Source organism: Haemorhous mexicanus, chromosome 1 (genome assembly GCF_027477595.1).
Source record: "Haemorhous mexicanus isolate bHaeMex1 chromosome 1, bHaeMex1.pri, whole genome shotgun sequence".
Classification (NCBI taxonomy): domain Eukaryota; kingdom Metazoa; phylum Chordata; class Aves; order Passeriformes; family Fringillidae; genus Haemorhous; species Haemorhous mexicanus.
Genome location: NC_082341.1, coordinates 66,345,822 through 66,367,805, shown reverse-complemented (window position 1 = coordinate 66,367,805; position 21,984 = coordinate 66,345,822). Strand labels below are relative to the sequence as shown.

At 41.1% G+C, this 21,984-nt stretch overlaps 1 protein-coding gene across 17 annotated transcripts in view; it reads left to right on the top strand.

The window, feature by feature from the left end:
- ATXN1 (ataxin 1) overlaps positions 1–21,984 on the top strand; it is a 223,486-nt gene that overhangs the window by 14,244 nt on the left and 187,258 nt on the right. For 6 of the 17 annotated variants that reach the window (XM_059852036.1, XM_059852060.1, XM_059851930.1 and 3 more), the window contains one exon: positions 14,823–14,921. The exons of the other annotated variants lie outside the window; for them this stretch is intronic. The gene's annotated coding sequence lies outside the window, so the exon portion shown is untranslated. The remainder of the gene's footprint in view (positions 1–14,822; positions 14,922–21,984) is intronic. 17 annotated transcript variants of the gene reach the window in all.

The following is a 21,984-nucleotide window of genomic DNA, read 5'->3' as shown; positions in this document are numbered from 1 at the left end:
TGAAGTGAACTTGACAGTTGATTAATTAAACTGTGGGGAGGTAAGTGATATATGTCACGTATGAGTATGTGTAACACGTGTGTCCTGTTTTACAGGGAAAGAGGATGATGGTGGAGCTTACAGTCCAATAATCTATAGTTTAAAATTAGACTATATGGTGTTTGGATAGCTCAGAAATGCATTAGAAAAGTGTCATAAAACAGATGTGATGCTGCAATACTGGAAGAACTGAAGGAGTAAAAGTCTGTATTTTGCTCCATATTTGCACAAGATGACAGAGTAACTCATTCTTGTTGTGTGGTCTTCAGGTGTGAGAGTGATACAACCAGCATGGATGCGTCCTGCCATTTGTTTGTCACCACTGGTTTCTTTTGATTGCACCTCAGTAGCAGGCTCAGGGGGAATGTGATGTGTAGTGACTGAGCAAATTAAAGTAATTCCTTAGTGAAAGTATGACATTTGTTACATGAGGTTACTATCCAGATGTTATCTGTTAGCGTACAGTGAGAAAGAGCCCTAAGGAAAATTGAGGTGGGTAGAAGGTAAGCATCTGAAATACATTAAACATCAGCAATCGAGTACAATCCTGTTACCTAAGGAGTCAAACTTACTGAATGTCATGTTGGCTGTATGGAATGGGAGAAATGCAAACTAAGACACACTTCTGCTATGTGTGCAGCTCTGCTATGAAGTACGTTCATCTGAGCTGTCAGCTGGCTGGCTGCAGTGTTTGGTGCTGTTTATACAGCTCAGCCAGGGTGTCTTTATGAAACCAGCAGTGCTGTGCAACCTAGGCAGCAGCAACCAGTGGTTTTATGCTGCTCTTATTTAACACGAAGGGTGCGTGTTGTGCAACGCACCGAGGTGCTCAGCCAAAGGCTGTGGTGAAATAAGGGGTCAGGTTCCCACCTCTGTTACTTACATGGGTGGTTTCAATGGAGCCATGTGGGTGTAAATGTGGTGTGATAGGGTCTGGGGCCTTTGGTGTGTGTCTGAGCCTCTGGGCTCAGAGCTGACGCAGACAGGTCAGCGCTGCTGATCAGACACTTTGTTGGGTGGGAGTAGAGCAGTCACTTGGCTTTTCCTTCAGTTGGAGAAGGACTGAAAGTTGTTGCTCAGTCAAATGTCATCATTCTTTTCTTCCTGTGCTTCAGGTGGATGTGTTGGTGAATAAGACTAACCTTTCTTTACACAGCCCAAACAATGTTTTGCCTTTTCATCCTTCTGTCCTGTTTTAGCCATTTCCAGACTTCTTTCTCTTGCTGGCCAATTAGTTTTTCTCTTCACCGCCTTCTCTACCAAGATTCTCCTGTGCTCAGCAGTTCTTCCTGCTGCATATCTGACCTACTTGTACACGTCTCCCTCACTGGGTTTGTTACTGGCACAATACTTAGCTTTTGTGTAGACCTTGTCTTCCCTTTAAATTCTGTGTGTGTTTCTATGTGTTTAAAATGCCCTTCTGCTTAGAGTGTTTCAATACCTCAGTAGTTTTCTGCAGAAATGCAAATTTAAATGTTGTTTCATGTACCTCTCTTCCTTCCTAGTTTAGTCATAGCTGGATTCTGAGCTTTGCAACCCCAGTGATCTGCCTGGACAAGCCTTTCACTCATGCAGCCTTCCACTTCTTCTCATGGGAAAAGACCATTATTTCTTCTCTGAAGCTTCTCTGTGGGTGCCTGTTTCCCTGGCTGAATATTGGATTCTCAGTCTGTGTGCCCCTGTCAGTCTTCCCTGGTTTCTAGCTGCAGTGTCTCTTCAGCAGACATCTTGCTTTTTAGGCTTGTCAGCTGATCTCTAACAAATCAGTAGCATACATTTGTTTGTAAAATGTTACATACTGGCATTGTTAAAAAACATAAACAATGAAAAACCACAAAACCAAAATTCATTCAGTTATTTTCTCTGTATCTGAGTATGAGCCTGGGTCATTTGCTTATAAAATAAAGGAGAACCTATTACTTTATTATCATATCATGTGATCTTCTAATCAAAGGATTCTTTTACTGTATTAATAGCAATAATTCAAATTGTTAATGTAAATTTAAAAAAATGTCGTACCATTTTCATGTGTCATACTGATGGGTCAAAAGTAGCAGCTTGAGCACTTTTCTTTGGGATTCTTTATCATCACTTCTCATACTGTGATTCTGTTCCAGTGATACAGTTCTATAGTAATAGGTTGTGAAATGTAAGTTAAATCAAAAAAGAATTTTTGAAAAGCACTTCATTCAGTAAAAGAAAATAAAAGTGACATAGTATGCATTTTGAGTGAGGTTCTTCAGAGAGGGAAGAATTTCTGGACTGCTATGGAGAAGTACCAGAATGAAGCACCCACCGAATGAGTGAAGTTCACTTAAGGTGTGAAGTGAAAATATGTAAGAGGGGCTTTTTAAATTTTTTTTTTTGTGTGTGTGTATCAGCATGCTTTTGTCATCAACTGACTATTGGAATGATACTGTAGTTGTAGTAGATTTTAAAAAACCCAAACAATATAATAATTATTTTGATTGATAATTCTGGATTTGGTATGTTTTCTCAAAAAGGAGGCTCTTGACTAAACAGAAAACCATAAAAAATAACTTCTATCTGGAAATTGATAGCCCTTCTTTTTATGAGTAACAACAAAAAGATACAGACTAAGGGATATTAGAGGAAAATACACATTTTCCAAATTGATTTACTCAGTGCATTTAACAATAGCTTGAATTAGTTAGTTAGTTTCATTTTTCCTGTATGTAGGCAGTTTCTTGAGGTGCGCAAAACATCTGAAAAAACCCCCAACCTCATGGTTATAAGATTATAAAAACTGGTGCAGGGAGCTTGGAGGTGTGAGTTACTACTTTTAAAGTCCTCTTTTGAAAACAACGCTAGACTCCATATTGATGGAGTGCTTTTAAAGGCAGTGCCCTTTTAATCAGCAAACAGGTCCTCTGTGCATCAAATAATTAAAAATAGAGCAAAGTTTCTGAACAAGGCGTCTGGCAGAAGCGTCTGTACTTCCATCTGTGCATGATTAGCAGAATGTTTCATGATATTTAAATAGCACAAGCTTTGCTCTCTTTTTTATTATTTGTTGTACTGAAGACCTGTTTGCTTGTTAAGTGGTCTTTTTTGAATAGTTACTGGCAAGGAATCAGGAAAGTGTATGAAGACATCTTGTACACACTGCAAATGCCAAATTGTCCCTTTTTTCAGAGACACTGCCCTTACTTTTTTTTTTTTTTTTTTTTGATTGGGGTTTTACCATATCCCTCACTTGGTGATTAAATTTTCTTAAGGACCAGTTCATTTGAGAGGAAGTTGCGCAGGTATTTCTGGTGGCTGCCCGGGGACTGCAGCCTGGCCGCTCACGGGTACTGCTCTCCCTGGGAGGCGCGTTGCTGTGCGAGTACGCACCAGGGTGCACTTGCAGAGTACGTGTGGCGGCTCAGCTCTGCAGCTCCTGCCGGCACTGCTGAGAGCCCTGCCTCTAATCTGCTGTGCACGCTGCTCTGGAGCCTTACCCTTTCATGGGGACGTAATCAGCCAGGCAACAGCTTTCCAAGTGCTTTTGAGGCCTTAAGCTGGGACTCCTCTTTGCTGGCAGTCATTCAGCATCGGATTGTATGCTCTTCGTCTCTGGCTAGCAACGCGGCGCTTCGCAGTTGTAGCCACTGATTTCCCTCCATACTAGTAAAGATTTTGTGTGTGTGTGTTTTACAAAGGCCTGTACAAGAAGGTATGGAATGAAAAGAAGCTGCTGTCTGGATGCTGAGTGCATTGCTGTAGCTGGCTGAGGGCAGTTCTGTTATGTGCAACGTCCTGTTGTTGGGATCCAGCAGGTTGGCAGGGAGCTGAGATGCTCAGATAGGCTCAGAGGTCCTTTATGGAGAGCCAGTATTCAGTCTTAGGACAATCTGTGGTCTTGGATGGGCACGGAAAATAAGAGCTTTTGTGGTGTGTGTAAGTGGTGTTTACGCTGTAGCTGGGCTTTTCATTGCTGGGTTTTTCTTCTTGTGTTTGAGGAAAGCTGTGGTGTGTGATGTGTGAGTACTGACCTGGGTCGTCTCTTAACTTCAGCTAAAAACTTCAAAAGAAATTGTGGTTACTACTGAGAGCAAGGCTGCTAACCTGTCAACATAAATGTATAAACTCTGCATGTTTGCACCTTAGAAAAAACCACTGAAACACCTCAGCTGTGAAGAAAGAGCATGCTATAAGCCTCCACACAGAGTTCACCCCTCCTCACCTGGTTAGCACTGTGTTACTGGTGTCCATCATGCTGTTTCTGGCCCAGGCTCTGCAGAGCAGAGTGCTCTGCAGTCTCACAGAAAGTTCTCCTCAGCAGGTTTATATCTTACATGGTGAAGTTGTTGAGTTTCAGGGGGGCAGTGATAGGACTTTGCAAAGACCTGTCCATTGCCATCATTCAGCTTCGGGTCCGGGGAACGCTTGAAGATGAATTGGTGTATATTGAGAAGTACTGGAAGGGCAAGTGAAGGAACAAACATGTTTCACTGTAAAAACGGAGAGTAACATGTATGCCCATTCCTTCAGCTAAACCTCTCAACTAATGCATGAAGCAGTTGCACTCACATTTTACCCACGTTGCTCTTAAAAATCAGTTCCCTTAATAAGTGATTTCTTCAGAAATAAGAATTGCTTCTAGAGCTGATTATTGATCAGTGCAGTTTGGTGGGTCTAATATTAGCATCTTTCCAGGAGCAGGAAGGAGGGAAAAGACTCAGGTTCATTTTAAACAGATTCATGAAGTTGTGTGGGGAGGTTGGTTAAACTAAGCCAAATTTTGTGGTTTGCTCCTAGTGTTTGTTCTCAAAATATGCCATAATGCTTTTTTGGAACAGCTTCAGTGTATCTTGTGAGTTTGAATTAGCTAACATTAGTACGAGTTTCATATTGTCCAACAGAACTTGGGGTTTTTTGTGTCTTCTGTCATGCCCAAGGTACTCTAAGCACTTTAAAATAATGAGTTTAGTTATAATAGTGCTGAGGCTCCGTAGACAAACAGCCATTCTTCTGAGTGCAAGGAGATCAAATTCAAGGATGGCTTTTTTGATAGGAGTGGGAAGAATACTGCTCGTGATGCTAGTAATACCCCTGGTATTTTTTCAAGAGCATTTGTGACAGGCTCCTTGTTTTGGTAGACTAGATTTTGCTGTTTATTACTAAATTTATAATTCTCAATGCACTGTGAACAAAGTGAAGAAGAATTGCAGGACACATATTCAGAAGCTGTTGTTCACGCCTAATTGTTGTATTTCTAGCCCTGATTGTTTGACATCATGACATACTACATGAAAAATCTGGTAGCCCTTGATTTCCTGAAACAAAACCAAAGCTTCCTTTTATAGCCTTGCAAAAGTACATTGTATCTAAGCAGGTAAACTGGAATTCAGCCTAGGATGGTAGGATGCTGTTCATTTGTGTGAAAAATGATGGTTCTGTTAGTTGTCTGCAGGTCTCCAGAGGGGAGAGAGGGCCTTGTATCACTCAAAACCAATTCATTTTGGCTGGCTGGAGAGAAGTATGGACAGCATCCAACATACAGCCATCTCCAAGTACAAAGATTATAATGGAAACGTTGATGACCAGTCAGTATTGATATATTAGGAAGTATTTATATAACTCAGTGTTGTTGACTACTGTAGAAATGTTGTCTTAGGCCCCATTCCCACTGGCGCTCCTCCTGTTGACTTTTGGAGTGTTAGGATCAGACCCCTTTGGCTCAAATTCGGAGTGAATTAAGACTGAAAGAAGCATGGATGTTCTGCAATCGCCCTCCACTTTTGGAGAGGAGAATGGAGGAAATAACTGACTTGTGCAATGGTACCAAAGTTCTTTATGGCATCATCAAGCCATACACTGAAAATAAAGCTTTCCTTAAGCTATTTGAGATATTTCATTTTGATCTATAGCCTAAAGTGTTCCCTGTTAATGGAAGGCTCAATGTGGTTTTTATGCTTTGCTCATGAAGTTCTTTGACAAGGAGAAAAATGTATCTAATTAGCATGCACCTTTCTGTATGTGGATTATTATGCATTCATTATTTTAAGTTGGTGCTATTATATGAAAGTTTCTCCAGAACTTTGGCAACTTGGTAGAAAGGAGTGACAGTTCAGTGCATTTCAGCTGTGCAGCTCTAAAATACGTTGCTTTTGAAGACACCTACATGTTACAGTAAAAATACCCCTTACAGCCAAAGATGCGTGACCACAGTCTAGGTACTCACAAAAGGCATAGATTCAACTAAGTACTGAAACAGGAAAAAAGAAGAGTAAGTTTTTTTTTCAAGAGCAGTAGAAATTATGAAAGACATAATTACTATTCTATGAATATTTAAAAAAAGCCCCCCAAACCCCACAAAGCTCAAGGGTTCACTATATGCAAAAGTCACTAGCAGTTAGGGAATATATATCTGAATACTATACATTTGATTGACATTCAGGGCTCAGTTGTACTCCAAAATAAGAACAAATGTGTGGCTTTGCTAGAAACAACAAAAGACAATTTGGGGAAATGCAGAAGTACTGCTAGAAAAGCTGAATGCTACATTTCTAAGTAAAATGCCATGTGACTAATACAAGTGCTCTTCTGTCCCAGATAGGCCTGCTAAAATTTTAAGCAGATAGCAAAAATTTACTGTTTCATATTTCATAGATAATAGTTGTTCTGAATGCTTTAAATAATACAGGAAATGTAGTGTGACAAACTTGACATTTGAATATTAATATTGATACTGAAACAGTTCACCACAAAGAATGCCAGGGCTGCAGAAGGAAGGATAGCATTTTGATCAGATAAAGACAGAAAAGTTATAAAGCCTTTCATATATATTGAAAAAAAGGCCTTGTGAAAACTGTGACAAAATTACCTTTCAGGATTAGACATTTTATATCCTGTTTGGTAATATCTCTGCAGGGAAAGTTGGAAGCAAAGAGATATCTTTACCATTTCTGTCTTCCCCCTTCTTCCCCCACTTGCAGTTTGATGAAGACTGTTTGAAATAAGGTTAAGTGTACAGGGCTACGAAGTATTTTGGGTTCTCTTGCACAAAGACATGAGTGGATGTGGGCTCAAGAAAGGACACATGGGCATGTATACTCTTGTGACCAGTTTCAGACTTGCTTGAGATGCACTCTGAGTTATCCTCTGTAAAGCTGAGATTTGGCAACAGATTACTTTATTAAAGAGAGGCCTTTCTTTTCTAAACATAAAATAGTGCTGACAGTCCCTTTTTTTCTAAACAGGCAAGCTTGCTCTCCCACATCTGTGTGCACATGAGTGTGTGCACAATCCCTTACTATAAATTTGTTATGGCTTGCTTGATTTTTGTAGCTATGTGTGGTGAGACCAGGAGAACACAGCCCTTCCTGTATGAGTTAGTTTCAGCCTACCTACATGATGGAGCCCAAGGACTGTGTCTCCTCTTTCTGTTCACAACGTCCCTCAAAGAGGATACAAAATAAAGATGTAGACTTTGAAAAGTTGATGATACTTTGCAAGCAGAAGAGGCCAGCCCAAGCCAAGCCCACAGAAGGAGCAGGAATGTTTCTGTTCTGTCGCTCTCTGCAGTGCAGTGCTGGTGTGGATGTCCCCCACTGTTGATAAATCTCTTAGTGGCTTTTGGCAGTTGTTGTTATATAGATGATTTGGTAAGTCACTTAGCTGGCTGTAGTACTGATAGGTACATTGCTTTCCAAATTCCTTGTCAGCGGAGTATGTAGAGTACCTTTTTGGCTTTGTATGGGTCGTATAGGTTTCACCAGTTTGATTTTAGCTGTTTAGCTACATGCAAACTAGTTAAATGCGTTTTGTTTTTTGGGACAGGAAGGAAAAGTTTGTCAGCCTCCCTTCTGAAAGTGTTTTGGTAGCTGTGACCACTTTTTCCCTTCAAAAATATATCTTGTGCTTTCAGACTCTCTCATTTTCAGATGTGATTAATGGTAATTTTTATCTTTAGAATGCAAATGGAATTTTTAGCATACTTTTGCACTGTATAATGCTTCTTTCTGCACAAACTGCTTACCAGACAAATTAAAAAAACAGGTATGTATTTAAAACCCAACCAACCCAAAGCAAAGTACACTTTACCTTCTAAAATATTTATATACTTGTAGTTGTAGGTGCTGCAACATATTTTTGTGGAAGTGGCATCATTCTGCTTTGCCAAGTGTGAGCAGCTCTCTTTAGCTGTGTGTTGCCACTGTAGGCAGGAGGAAATGTTGGGCAGTTCACTGGAATGATGGCAAAGCCTTTGTGTCTCAGTGTGGGTAACCTACATTGGAACAACCCCTCTGAGGTACCTTCTACAGAGGACTGTTGCCTGTTGGGGAATCACAGATCCCTGGCAGTTGCTGGTATTCCTGTAAAAAGGGCGTAACAGCAGCACTTGTATTAAGAAATGCAAATCCCCTGCTGCCATGTACAAATCAGGCAGACTCCTGACCCCTCAGTGATGCCAGTGGCATTTCAGCCTGCCCTGTGAGTTGTTAAACTCATTAGGCACAATCTCATTTTCACAAAGGAGACCTAGACTAAGATAGTAATGCATCGGAGATCTTACTCTCCAGGGCTGTGCAGTTTGTAAGGTGACTCACAGCATGTACAGAGGGAATGGAAAATGTTATCTTGGAAGCATTCCAGTGTGTTATGTTGAAGTCATTTTGCTCAGGCACAAATGCTGGTGATTGTATGGGAGCCTCTAGAGCTACAGAGTGGAAGGTGAACCTCCTATACCTTAGGTTAGGCTGTAACTAGTAAGTGACATTTTATTCTGTCACCAGCTATTCACCTCTGTTCTAAATAGAAACCAAGAAAATAAAATACTTCTGAGACTTTGGCCTGTTACAATATGGATTGCTGCAGGTGATTATATAGATCTACTTTACTGCCTGTTCCCCATGCCAAAATTTAGAAAAGTGTCTTAATTTTAACTGCCCAGAAACACAGCCCAAAATGGGAGTAATCATACTGAAACAAATTACTTTTTTTACATCCTGTATTTCCTCTATTTCTTCACCTGTTTCTCAAACTACTTCTACTGCTAGTGGTGCAATAATAGGTTAAACTAACTTTTAAAAAAATTATAGTATAGTTGCTTAAAGGAACATAGAAGTAAATCGTTAAGATAACATTTATCTTCTGATTTAGTGTCTGAACCTGCTCCCTGGATGTTAGTGCAAATTAATGAAATTAGGACCATGCATTTAAAGAAATAGGAAAAATTTAAAAAAAGCCCTGAACCCCAACAGTTGTACATTTGAACTGACCAACATAAAAATGTGACTGAAAAACTGTGACATAAGCCTAAACATCAGCTAATTGTTATGGTGAATGGAATAATCTTCCATGGAGCTGTGAGTGACCAATGTGTTATTGTGAATCGGGGCCCTATTAATCCATAGATTATTGACAGAGCATATAGTAACTGCTCCAAAACATGCCATATATAACATGTTTTTTGTACTGTTGTGTAAACGGCATTCTAATGTCTAACTGTGGCTATAGGTAGTCTTAGAAAAAAAAAAAATTTGCACTGTGGCATTTGCTAGCAATATGGTATTTGGCCAGGATGTACAGTAGATATTCAAATTCAGTATGCTGCAGAATTTGTGAATTTGCATGTTAAAATACTCGTTATTTCTGGAAATACCCTGAGGTGTAACTGTCTGCAACCTTCCTCTTCTAAATTATTATTAAATGCTTGTTTTCAAAGACAAACCTTTAGCTATTTGGAGTATGAACTTCATAGTGAGTGATTTTAAAATCTCATAGTCAGGACTGTGACCCAGAATTTTTTTTTTACCATTTTTGCTGTTGTTTGGATTAATATGTGTGAAGTACCAAAGCCTGTGTACCTCAGTGCTGTGTCCCCTTGAGTGCAGTTCATTGCCATGCCTTTTGGAAAAATTGAGGAAGAGCTAGGAAGAGACACAGGGCAGGACCACAGAGCCTCATGCAGTTCAATCCAGAGATAATTTCTCCTGGCATCCCTTGGCTGAGGAGAGAGAAACTGCTCATGCCTCTGGTCAGAACTGTGTAGTGCATGTAAACCCTTGGGAAAAGGCCAATCAAATCTGAAAGATGTTCTTCCTGGAGGGACATTTTGGAGCCTTCAGGAGTGGATCATGGGAGTGCTGGGGCTCTTTCATCTCAAACTGTGAAAGCTAGGGCCTCACCTGCCTGTGTGCTGTTCAGAGATGGGGACCTGCCTGCATACAGGTGACCAGATTTTAATTTTTCAGCCTGCCCCTCCAGCAGCTGCTCCTCATGGGTATTTTCCTGCTGCTCTGTGCTGCTGCAGGGTCAGGTTTACCCTGAGTGCATATGCTTGTGGGTGCTCCATGCCAGTGCTGCAGCTGAGGTATGGGGTCAAAAGAGGAATGGGGAATGTGGGGGCTGCCTGTGAACCTGCTCACCTTCTGCATGCTTTCAGGAGACCTGGAAAATAAGGCAACTAATTGCTAAGCCTGGAGTTTGTTTAAACACAACTCAAATGTTGCATAAATGTCTATTACCTAAATTTTTCTATCCTTTTGGAACGTTGCCTCTCAGGGATAACTGGATACAAGTATTGCGCTGCCCATGCGTAAAGGCAGGAATGTTCCTACAGGCTACTGCAGCCTTCGCTGGAGATTGTGAGTGGCAGAGTGTTGGTTTGCAGTGTAATGATGGTTTTTGGTTTCTACTCTGTGGTGGTAGCAGTGCCCAGTGACTGTGGTCTGTGACCCTGCTGACTTGGAGCCTGCCTCTGAAGAGCAGGGACTCAGGAAAGCAAAGCTGGCTGTCAGCTGGTGCAGTTGTTCTACAGTGGGCTTCGCTTTTATTGGGAAAACCTTGCAAGTGGGAGAAGATTGAAAGGTTGCTTGACCTTTCTGCAGGTGAAGAGAGGTCATAAAAGTTATTTTTTTGGGATGCCAATTGTTTTTTAGAATTCTAATTATACTGTTTCATTTTATTGTAACTTTCCCTGGTTTTTCCCCTGTCCATTATGAGTCAATTAGCACTTCTGTCTTTCTGTTTGACTATATGTGCAGTTGTTGCTATCCAAAATTCGTTATTGATCTAATAAAGTAGTTAAATGAGCTGACTTTGAAAATATAATAGGATAGCTAAGTGAATCTTTATAAAAATTAATGTTTAACAGGGAGCATCTTTGATAAACTTAGCAAACATTCTGTGAGCAGTGTTATAGTTATGGCTATTTTCAGACAACTTGAAAGCCTTCTGGAGAACTCATCCTCTGGAGTAAAATGTTTTCTGCTTGTTTCTGTTATGAGAGGGAATAAAGTGTTACTGTTGTCAGAATCCATTCATTTCTCATACCTTGTAGTACATGATAACACTCCCCTTCCTATTTCTGAGATCCTGAAACGTGGAAGTGAAAAATGCCTCATTTCGTTATTTAGATATAGGCAAATAATAATGTTTTCCCCTTTTCTTGCACTGTTTCTGACTGATCTTTAAAAATTCCCCTACACCCCTTGTAGGTGAAATGGTATGGGCCTGAAACAGGAGAAACCATTCCTAAAAGTTCAGCCTGGCTCATATCTGAGTGTGCTGCCTCTCATGCTTCACTGCGAATCCACATCAACCCGCTGGTGTGATAATATGGAATGAGCTGCAATCATCCAAACCTTTGCTTCATCTTGAGCAGTCAGGCTGGCAAGAGTGGAAAATGCTCCTCAGCAGCAGGTTTGATGCTTAGGAAACCTGATTTAGGAGTCAATTGTTGCTTGGATGGGGACAGCCTTGCTCCTGCCCTGTGCCATTGGTGACAGAGAAGGAGCAGCAGGCCATGCCAGGCTGGGTACCCCTGGCATGGGCCTTGCCCACATGTGGTTGCAGGGAGGGCCCTGACAGGGGGTTTTGCTCAGGCAGAGCTCTTCCTGCTGGCACTCATGGCACCTTGCTGGAGTTCAGCTGAACAGTGTAATTAGTATCATTTTAGCTCCCAGTCAGCTGTAATAGGTACCAGGAAGCCGCTTCTGTTTGCATCACCTATTAGAAAAGCGATTTTACTTTCCTACACGTATGCCTTATATGGAAGAACAGGCGGTGCGGGGTTTTGTCAGGAGACTGCATGAACTGTATTTTCCAGTGTCACAACTGGCAACTGTGAAATCTGCATCAAAATGCTTGTACCAATCATCCTTCAGGCCAGCTAGGGGAAAGTACTGCTGGGTGTGCAGGGTGCTCATACCTGAGCTGGGGGCAGACACCTACTCTGGTCCTCACTGGTGTCAAGGGAGTTAGTGGTTGAACTAGGGAAGCTGATCTGGGCAATCTTCCAGCCTGAAGGATGTGAGGCAGAAGCGGATGGGAGGAACTGTAAGTGATATGAGGGAAGCAGTAGGCTAGGAGAAGAAGGGTCCAATAAAATCAAGTAATAAAACACATCCATAAAAGTGCAGGACCTGAAGTTTGAAACAGTAGCTCTATGCTTACATGCTTGGCACAACTTTCATTTCTAATTTGTCTGCTTCCTTCAGGCTTCCTCTTGCCAAAGAGGTGGTCTGTATGCTCACTGTCTGCAGCTGGAGAGTCCCTGGTCTGCTCATGCCTGTGGTGATAGAGGACCACAGGGAGATAAGAGTTTTCCCTGTAGCAGTCGTTGCTCTTGGGTGGGTGTGCTTGGCTGGTTTTCCAGATCACAGACTTCAGGCAGTAAGGCATTAGAAATATTATAGTCTATTAAATGTACTGTGGAGCATTTGGCTGCACTAACTGCTGCTTTTAATAGAGCTCAGATCTGACATTTTTGGGACTGAGAGGGTTTGGATGTAAACTTTGTTAAATTGGTTTTGAAAAAGGAAGTTCTTTCATGCTTTGAAGGGAAAAAAATATGAAGACAGAACTGCAAGTCTCTTCCTTAAATCAAAGTTTTCTGCCTGAAACGGGAACAGCTCAGCAGAACAGTTTAAGTAAACATGGCCATAACTGCTTATCTGAGACATTGGCATCCTCTCTTCTTACTGTGTTACTTTTTTGTGGTATCCTGGCGTCTCTCAGTCACTGATGTGTTTGTTCTCACAGCACCTCCTTTGTAGGCATATACTTTTGTGTCCATTTGATAGTTGCCACCAAGATTTGAGGCTTTATCTGAAGACCTTACTCTAGGAGTGTACGTTTTCTACACCTCTACAGATGAGATTTTGGAACTGCTGTCTGAACAGTCCTTCCTGCCTCCAGCTCTGAATTTCTGTCTCTGTTGTGGCTTCTTTATTTATTAAGCAGGGGAAAAAACAGAGGCAACTGTTTCTGAGTCATCCCAAGTCAGTGTTCAGCCCAGGACAGGATAAAATCTAGGCCAGTGACAGTTGGTGTACAGTTGTAGCCTGTGTGGGGGGTCAGTATAAACACTGGGAGATTTGCTGAAAATCATGTTATGTATGTGAGAGTGCAAGGAATTAGGTACCATACTCTAAAGCTGGTGCCTGAGTATGGGATTATGATTCTTCTCCTAGGTAGGAAAAATGCACCATATTGTGAGAATGACGTATTGATACCTAATATTACAGCTTGGGTGGGTTTTGCCTGTGTGTGTTAAAATAATCTAGACCCACAGTAGGTTTTTTATCCAAGGGGCGTTGCCACATGCAAGTAACTTCAGTGTACTCCAAGTTCTCCCACTGTACCATTGCTTGAAACTTCCCTATTAAAAATAATTTTTAAGTTAATGCTGCTCTTAAGACCAGCCTCTAAAGAAAGAAATTAGTTTTTATTTGTACATGAACAACAAGAAGAATGTTAGAATGTAGGATTGTAATTTATTTGATAGGTCTGGTAAAGTAAGAAATTCAGTGATGTTTCATAGAGCACTTCTGTGTGTTCTATAACATCTTCTTCAAAGTAATGGAAGAATAAGAAATGAGAAGTGAGAGATGCTTTCTGTTTTTTCAGGGGAATTAATGTGTCTGTACATTTTTGAGGCTCTAGTACAAGTTCTTCCTCATTTTGGTTATGTTACGAGGAATAAAATCAATTACAAGAAGAAAAAGAGAAAAAGAAGACTGTGCCTCTTGCTTAGTTTTGTTGTGATTCCAACAACAGTGCATCAGGTCATGGGAAGTGATCTCAACCATATTTTTAGTTACAGTTTGAAAAATGATGCTTTGTCATGAAATAGTGCCCAGAGTTTTAAAGCTAGTACGCATGCAGATGTAAGTATATTGCACTGCCAGTGCCAGTCTAGTACATAAAGAGCTTCACAACTGTTTGGATTTGCTCTTCTTTCATAATGGGCTGCAACTTGTTTACTAATGCTTGAAAGCATGTACACATCAAATAAATCTCTGGTATTTGGGCCATAGTGTACCAGCATTATGCAAAGGGAAGATTAACCACACTCAGTATTAAGCTACGATCCACTTCACTTTTGATTCCTCACCATAGTAAATCAACCAAACCATCAAAGAACAGAATTAGTGGAAGGGTTCCTCAGACAATAGATTTATTTCTATATTTATTTGTATTATTGTTAAGAAAAGGGAAATCAGCAGAGCAAATCTGCCTGGGGGCTCAGGGCATTATAAATTAATCAAAAGACATAAAGTGAACTTTTGGATGTGGAAAACCAGCACCAAATGCAAATGCTACATAGCTGCATCATATGGTGTGCACGATGTTGCTGCAACAGCTGAGAGGCAACATGCCTGCTTTGACTGCTGCTGCTCTCACTAGATAGCCTTTAGCAAGCAGTATATTGGCAAATCTGACACAGAGTGAATTTGCAGCATTGACTCAAAAGACTTTCCTAACATGAAGCATCTTTAATGCATATCATTTTAGCTCTTTCCTGTTTTTACTCTGCTCTCTTTCAGTGAAAAGGTCAAGAGAAGCAGTAGTTCAGTGGCTGAATTTTTCTGAAGTGCTTTACAGCAGGGAAAGTGGGGAAACCTCTTAAAGTGGTGTCTTATTCAGTAAGTTAAACCTTTTTATCTTCAGTTAATTTATTTATTTTCTTTAATTTTTTTTATATCCTATGTATCAGAATAATTATAGTCATGTACAAGCTGTCCCCAGGCAGGTGTGAAACTCCTCATCCCCACTTTGGCTTTCCCCCTCCCCCAGAAGTAGTCTTTGCCAAATGAAACGTGTTAGCCCACTTTGGCAGATGCAGAAGTGTGCAGCTGACTCAGACCCCACCACAAGGTGACTGTCCCCCTGCCCCAGCTGGGGCTGGTCTCTGCATTCCTGTTCCGAGCGGTGCCTTATCGAGTGCGCGTCTCTTTCTTTGGCACTTGCCCTGCAGTGCCCCACCTTTGTCTTTGTACCTCCAGCTGCAGTAATGAGAGATTTTTCAGAGACCAAAATGGGAACTTTTTGGGTTTTCCCCTACAGCAATAGCATAGGTATATATTTAATGTTGCTACTACTATCACTGTAAGAAATAAAAGACAGAGGACTGTATTAATTTTAGAGTAACAGATAGGGAGGCACTCAGGAAGATTTTCTCTAATGTAACTAGAGTTTCAGTTAGTGCTGCTGCCTTACATTGATTCCAATAGAAGATTAGAGATGTAAAAAAGTATAGTGCTGAATATTCAAATTTAATTGGTATCATCAATTTAGGATGGCTTAAAAGTTTAGCTAGCCTTAAGGGTGCTAAGTACTTCCAGCTGAGGCCAGAGGGAATTTCAGCTGATCAGCAGTTCTTGTGATTTGGCCTGATAGTACTTTCTATCATTTTCTTCCACACCTGATACTTCTGCATTTTTTTTCAGGTATGAATTTCTTTGCTCACATTGCTTTATGCCTCATTTGCTAACTCTTCTGTTCTGGAAAATTGGCAGGATGACAGCATACAACTCCCTCATCCTTTTGTGTTAGGGCTAATCCTCAGGTTTCTTTCTGATGTGTCTCCAGAAATATGTATTCAGCTGAGGCTGTATGCTGATTAGATTTGTAATACTAAAATGTGAACTGTGCAGATCACTTTCTTTCTCTTAGAAAAAAAAAATCACAGTAGAGGTGTATATGAAGAGTTTCAGAGTTTTAAACTCAGTCACATAAAATATGTTTCTAAAATACAGATGTACTTTGGCACATGCCAAAGTACTTTGCTGAATCTGGATGTTTGTCTTTGCTTTGTAAACTTGGAACTTTACAATTAACAATTAGATGACCAATTACTTAACAGGTTATGGTATTTTACTGCTCTGAATTCTGCTTTGGCATGACAGACAGATTTTTATTTTGATTTCAGATTATATGACTTGTTTTTACTTCTTTTTTTTGCTTACCATATGATTTAATTAAAGTTTTGTTGCGGTGATTGACAGTTGCTTTATTTGATACCTGTTTATAGACATTTATTCATTACTTTTTCAGTGTACTGATATTTGTCAGAAGAGAATGGTATTATTTCTTTTGTCAATGAAAATGAGGCTATAAATTACTGTAATTTTGGGATACATTTCTGGTATGAGCAAACAGTATTCCCTTGGTGAGTTTTCTGCTGTGGAAAACTAGGTTATGCATAATATATTTTAGAAAAGACCTGTATTCCTCTGAAGAGGAATGGCATTGTGCAACTCCTAGAAACAGAGAAGAATCAAAATGTTTGTATAGTCTTATTCAAAGTATGGAAGTATCTGCAGTGTTGTTCCTCCTTGTTCACAGGGGGGACTGGAAATTATTGCTTCTGAGTTCTGCTTGTGATAAATAAATAATTTTTTTTTTAACCCCTCTTTTGTAGGACATGGGGTGAAGGGTTCAGCTTTGAGCACCTCGGTGCAGTCACCTGCCAGGTTCTTCCCAGAGCCGCCCTGTGCCTGCCACTGGTGCAGGTGCGTTAGGTCCCAAGGTGATGATAACCCCAGTCACAAAAGATCAAACAGAAGTCACACAGATGTATCACACAGATGTGTGACTTTATATTTTACTGACAAGTACAAAAGGATTTTGGTAAATTACGACGCGAGTAAGCCATGGGAGTGGGGAGGATATGATGTATTCTTCCCTGCTAAAATCATTGTGTTAACACTCTTGGCACCATCGCTGAACTCCACAGTAACTCGTGGTGTACATTTTAAAAAGGCACCGAGCAGCACACACTGTTTAATTCTGCCTTCTGTTATGCAACGGAGTGCGATTGCCTCAGTGAAGCACATCTGCATTGCGAGAGTAAACTCTCCTGGGAAGCGAGTGCATCTTCCACAGAAGTAGGAGTGAGGCGTGGGCTGGGCATTGCTATTTTGGCAAGCAGAGGGAGCCAGTGTTGGAAAGCTGCCTCACCTTTCACTTTCCATGGAACTTACCCTTTCTCCCTGTTTCAGGCACCAGCCACTGCCACTTGCTTCTCTTAGTGGTGGCATGGGGATGGGGATGTTTTCAGTGGTTGATTAAAAGTATTTATCAGGGTTTTGGGAGCCACAGTCTTTGCTATCTGTCAGGTGTGTTTGTGATCCTTGAGCAGAATAGGCTGTTAGGGAGCAGTAAAGAATGCACTTTGGAAAAACATCTGGATGAGCTAAGAAAACATTTTGGTTTTACTAAAATAAGCCAAACAAAACCACACCTGTGTGATAGTTTCTTCTTTAACTGCTAAGTCGGCAGCAGTTGATGGAAGGCACAAAATTCCTGTAACTTTTATGTTGTGTTTCAGTCTGCTTCTTCCAAGTCTTTTTTTTGCTGGAAGCAAAGGGAAGCTCCTGCTGTCTCAGTTCTGCTGAAGTTCTTCCTGTCATCCTAAGCTTGGTTATCAACCCTCGTTTTTCTCCTACCAGCATGCATTACATTTTTATGGCAGTGTTTAGCAAAGACTTTCCAACAGTGCCTATGACAGTGTAATTGGACCCCTCTGTCTGACTGAAATTACTCCCTCTTTAATGGGGGGCTCTGACTGCTTTCTAACACAGCTTTCTTTGAGGCAGGCTGGAAGTCTAGTTAACTGGTCTGTAATGTGGGTGCACAGCATTTCACCAGGCATTAGTCAAAGTAGTTATTCATGGTTTGCTGTTAAACTGCAAGACTGGAGTGAGTGAGATTCCCCAGGGGTCTGTCCTGGCTTTGGTAATACTCACTGTTTTCATTATTGAAATGATTGATGGAGCAGAGAGAGCAGTTGTTAATTTTGCATAAGATAAAAAATGTGAAGGGGGGCTGCAGGCTCCTTGGAAGGCAGGATTAGAGTTTTGAGCTGCCCTGGCTAACAGGAGAAATAGTCTGGGAAAAAACCGGGAAAAACAGCCAGAATACAAACATAGAAGTGCTGTAGAGAGATAGAAATATCCTGTTGCATGAGACAGAATGGGGCTGACTCAGTAGTGGTTCTACAGAAGAAGGTCTGTGAGCTGGTGTTGGGCTGTGTTGGAGTAGCTGTTAGGCCTGGTTTGGTTGAATAGGGTGGTAAAAAAATCACAGCTGGTTCCCAGACCAGCAGAGAAAATCTGTGACACGTCCTTCTCTCCTCTTCCCTGGAACCTGGGCTGCCAGTGCTTTGCTGAGTGGGCAGCTTTTCTTTTGAACCCCTGCCTGCTTCAGTTTTGACCCTGGAGCTGGTGACCGTGCCTGTAGGGAAATGTCCCAGCTCAAATCCTCCCTGGCCTGGCCCATGTGTCCAAGACAGCGCATCTGAGAGGGAAAGGGGTTGCAGACCTGAGACCTGTAGGTGTCATACAGTCATACAAGGAACAAGGGTTCCCCATCCCTATCTGTGTTCCTCAAAAAGCATTGTTTTAGGGTGTGTAAAGGAAAGGCATGAAATAACTCCTCCACTCCTTTCAGTGTTTGAAATAGCTTAACATCTAGTTAGGGGCACAATGCAGTCAAGAGCCAGCTGGGTGGTGTCCAGGGAGAAGGCAGGAAAAATGATGAAAGATTTGGAAAACATGACCTGGGAAAGAAGATGAAAGAATAGGGATTGTTTAGTCTACAGAGGACAAGGCCAGTAACAGACATGATGATAGTTAGTAGTGTTCAAGGATGTGGAAGGTTCCTGCAGGGAGGAGGGGAATAAACTGTACTGCCTGACTGCTTGGGGTTAGGTCTGAAAGAAATGGGCTCAATATGAAGGTGGCAAGACTTAGGTAAACATTTAAGAAAGCTTTGAAATTATACAGATATTTTGGTCCTGCAGTTATTTGCCTTTGAGGAAGCTGTAGAAGCATCATCACTGGAGGTTTTTATAAAACAGACAAACCTCCTACGGGAATATTTTGGGTATTGCTTTGGGAAAGGAGGTGGAACACATGCTTCTGAAGGTCGTTTCCCAGAAAATAATGAAGAAATCCTATTTATTTATTTTATTCTGTGAACTTAGGTAATTAGGTAATCTAAGAACCCAGCAAATAACTCAAGAGATAGTGACAATTCATTATTGCAACATACCAGTGGTAAATAGACAGCTGATTTATGCACAAAACTCAATGATGATGATGATACCCTTCTGCTCTCTGTTCTAGTTTAACAAAAAAAACTGAGCAAGCTAATTTTACTGGAGAGTTTCAAAAGGCTGTTCCTGTAAATATCTTACTCTATACAGAAACAGAGGAAGCGATGTTAGTTGCCTTTACTTATTGAAGTAATGTGCAAACACTATCAGTACCTGTTATTGATTGTACATAGCATGGCCATGGTAAAGCCAGCAGTACTTTATGAGGCATGGGACCTAAACTGGAGCAAGATGTTGTGTTTTCAGTCTTGGTGTCTGTGCACTTATGTCCTTCTTTAATGTGGAGTAGGGGGCAGGCCGAGAAGAACTAAGCTTTAATTACCTCATTGCTATCTATACACAAGTTACTCTCTGTTGTCTTGTTACATTAAGTGCCTTGAGAAATGCATGGATGCTGCTCTATGGATGCTTTCCTCCCTTTTTTCTTCACTGGAGGATCCCTTCAATGACTCTGAAAGTTCCTGCAGGTCCCCTGAAGTCTTTCAACTCCATTTCTGCTATAGGACAAAAATGTACTTTTCTTTTTGAAACACAGTTTCCCTGTTCTTGTCACTGAGAATGACAGGGAAGAGGAGGTCTCATGTGGTGCTATGATGCATGAAAACAAACTGGGCGATGGAGTTGCTACAGGACGTCCTTCGGAGAGTTTCCAGAGTTGGTAAGGCCAGTTTGCCTCCATGTGAGAGCAGCCAGGCTCCTTGTGTCCTGCTCAGTGCAGCTTCTGGTTTGGCAGTCCTGAAGGATGCTCTGTCACCCTCACCCTGGGCCTAGGAGCGGTGGCAGAGGATGGTGCAGAGTCACCATGTGCCCGGCATGGATTTAGCAAGGCTTATCGTAATCCTGGCAGTATCCACACTAACCTTGGGCAGTCAGACATCACTGTGTGTTCCTGTTCCTGGCCCTGCAGCTCTGGCCTCACAGCGCTGTGCCTATGCCAAGGGACCTGCTGCTGAGCCACTCCTGGTGCTCCTGCACCTGGAAGAGTTGCTTTGAGCACCCAAGAACTGGTGCTCATTATCTCTTTGCAACAGCTTCCTCTTCCTAGTCTGCTGCTATGCAGGTCTGTGTCCTGATCGAGTGGGATAACAAAATAAGGACACGTATTCACATGTGCACATATGTGCATATATTTTAGTCTCTTGCCTTTTATAATATGGAATAGCAGTATGCACTTGTCTCTGTCCCAGCGTATCTGCTTTGCATCAGAAAACTAACATTCCTCATGATCTTGAGTGTCCCATCGCATAAGAAATAAATCAGCACTGCTCTTCCTGTGGAGTTTCTTCAAGGGATTTAAACTGCTGATTTAAATTGTGACTAAAATCAGCAATCAGGAGAACTTTACAGAAATGACCAGCTTCTAAATCTTGCTTTGCATTTACTCTTTTTAGTTATAGTCCTTAAAGAAGAGAATGCATTCAGTACTTGAAATAAATTCATATATCTTTTTTTAAACTTTTACTACATTGTATTTCTACAGATGTTCTACCACTAATCTGCTCCAACATAGATTTCTCTGGGCCTTTTTCTGTTTTTTTTTTAAATCAGCGGTGTGCTTTCTGTTCACTGTTGACTAGATTAGATTTTTTTCATGTGACGTGCATCAGGCTATATTCACATTAAAATAAACGTTCAGCAAAAATGCCCAAAAAGGAGATTCTGAAACATTTCTGTCATGCAACTAAATGCTTCCTTAAAATAGGAGCTGAAAAATAGGAGGGGAGAAGAGAAAAAAAAAAAATCAGCTTGTTTTGCATTAAAATTAAGTAATTTTTAAAAGGAGCTGTTAATTCTAGTTATTAAGTCAAATTTGTTTTTTTGGTCACAGTATCTTAGATAAGAGGTTTGGGAATCATCATCATCTTGAACTCTTGCATATCACTTCTGTTAAGAAATTATTTTAACTCCTATTTCCTTACATCTACAACTTCCAGTTTCTTTCTTTTGTTTGAACCAGCTATATAACTCAGCCTGCTAAATGCACTGACATGACAGAAACCCTCTTTGGTCTGGCAGAAGACTCTGCTGCTGCAAGCTGTCTGGCAGGCCTGGTTTAAGAAGTGTAGTCATTAACTGATAGCAATGAGATTTCCTTTGTGACTTCAGCAGGAAACAACCTTCTCTAAATGTTGATAAAACAACGACCCTGAATTTGAACAGTTTCAACAGATACCACATTTGAATGTAATATACATTGTCATAACCCAGTTTAGAATATGTCTTTATTTACAAACATAAGTGCATGAGAAAGAAATCACTTACATATATTAGCCTGTATGCAGAAGGTGGTGACCAATTTCCACTGTGCCCCAAGGGGGAGAAGAGGGTTGTGTAGCAGACTTAGGAGAGGAGCAGAGCTTGAGGCTTTGGTGTTGTGTTACCAGTCACATTCTTGGATCTTGCAAAAGTGACTCTGTCTTTCGGATTCATCCAGCTGTAAATGAGGAACTGAGACTGAAGACTGTTGAGAGACTTTAGGAATAAAGTTAGTAATTTTGTTTTCTGATATGTTACATAATCTCTTCCAGGAAAAGGCAGTGATGGCTGTTGGTCCCATGGGTGGCAGCAAGCTCAAGGCACATACAGAT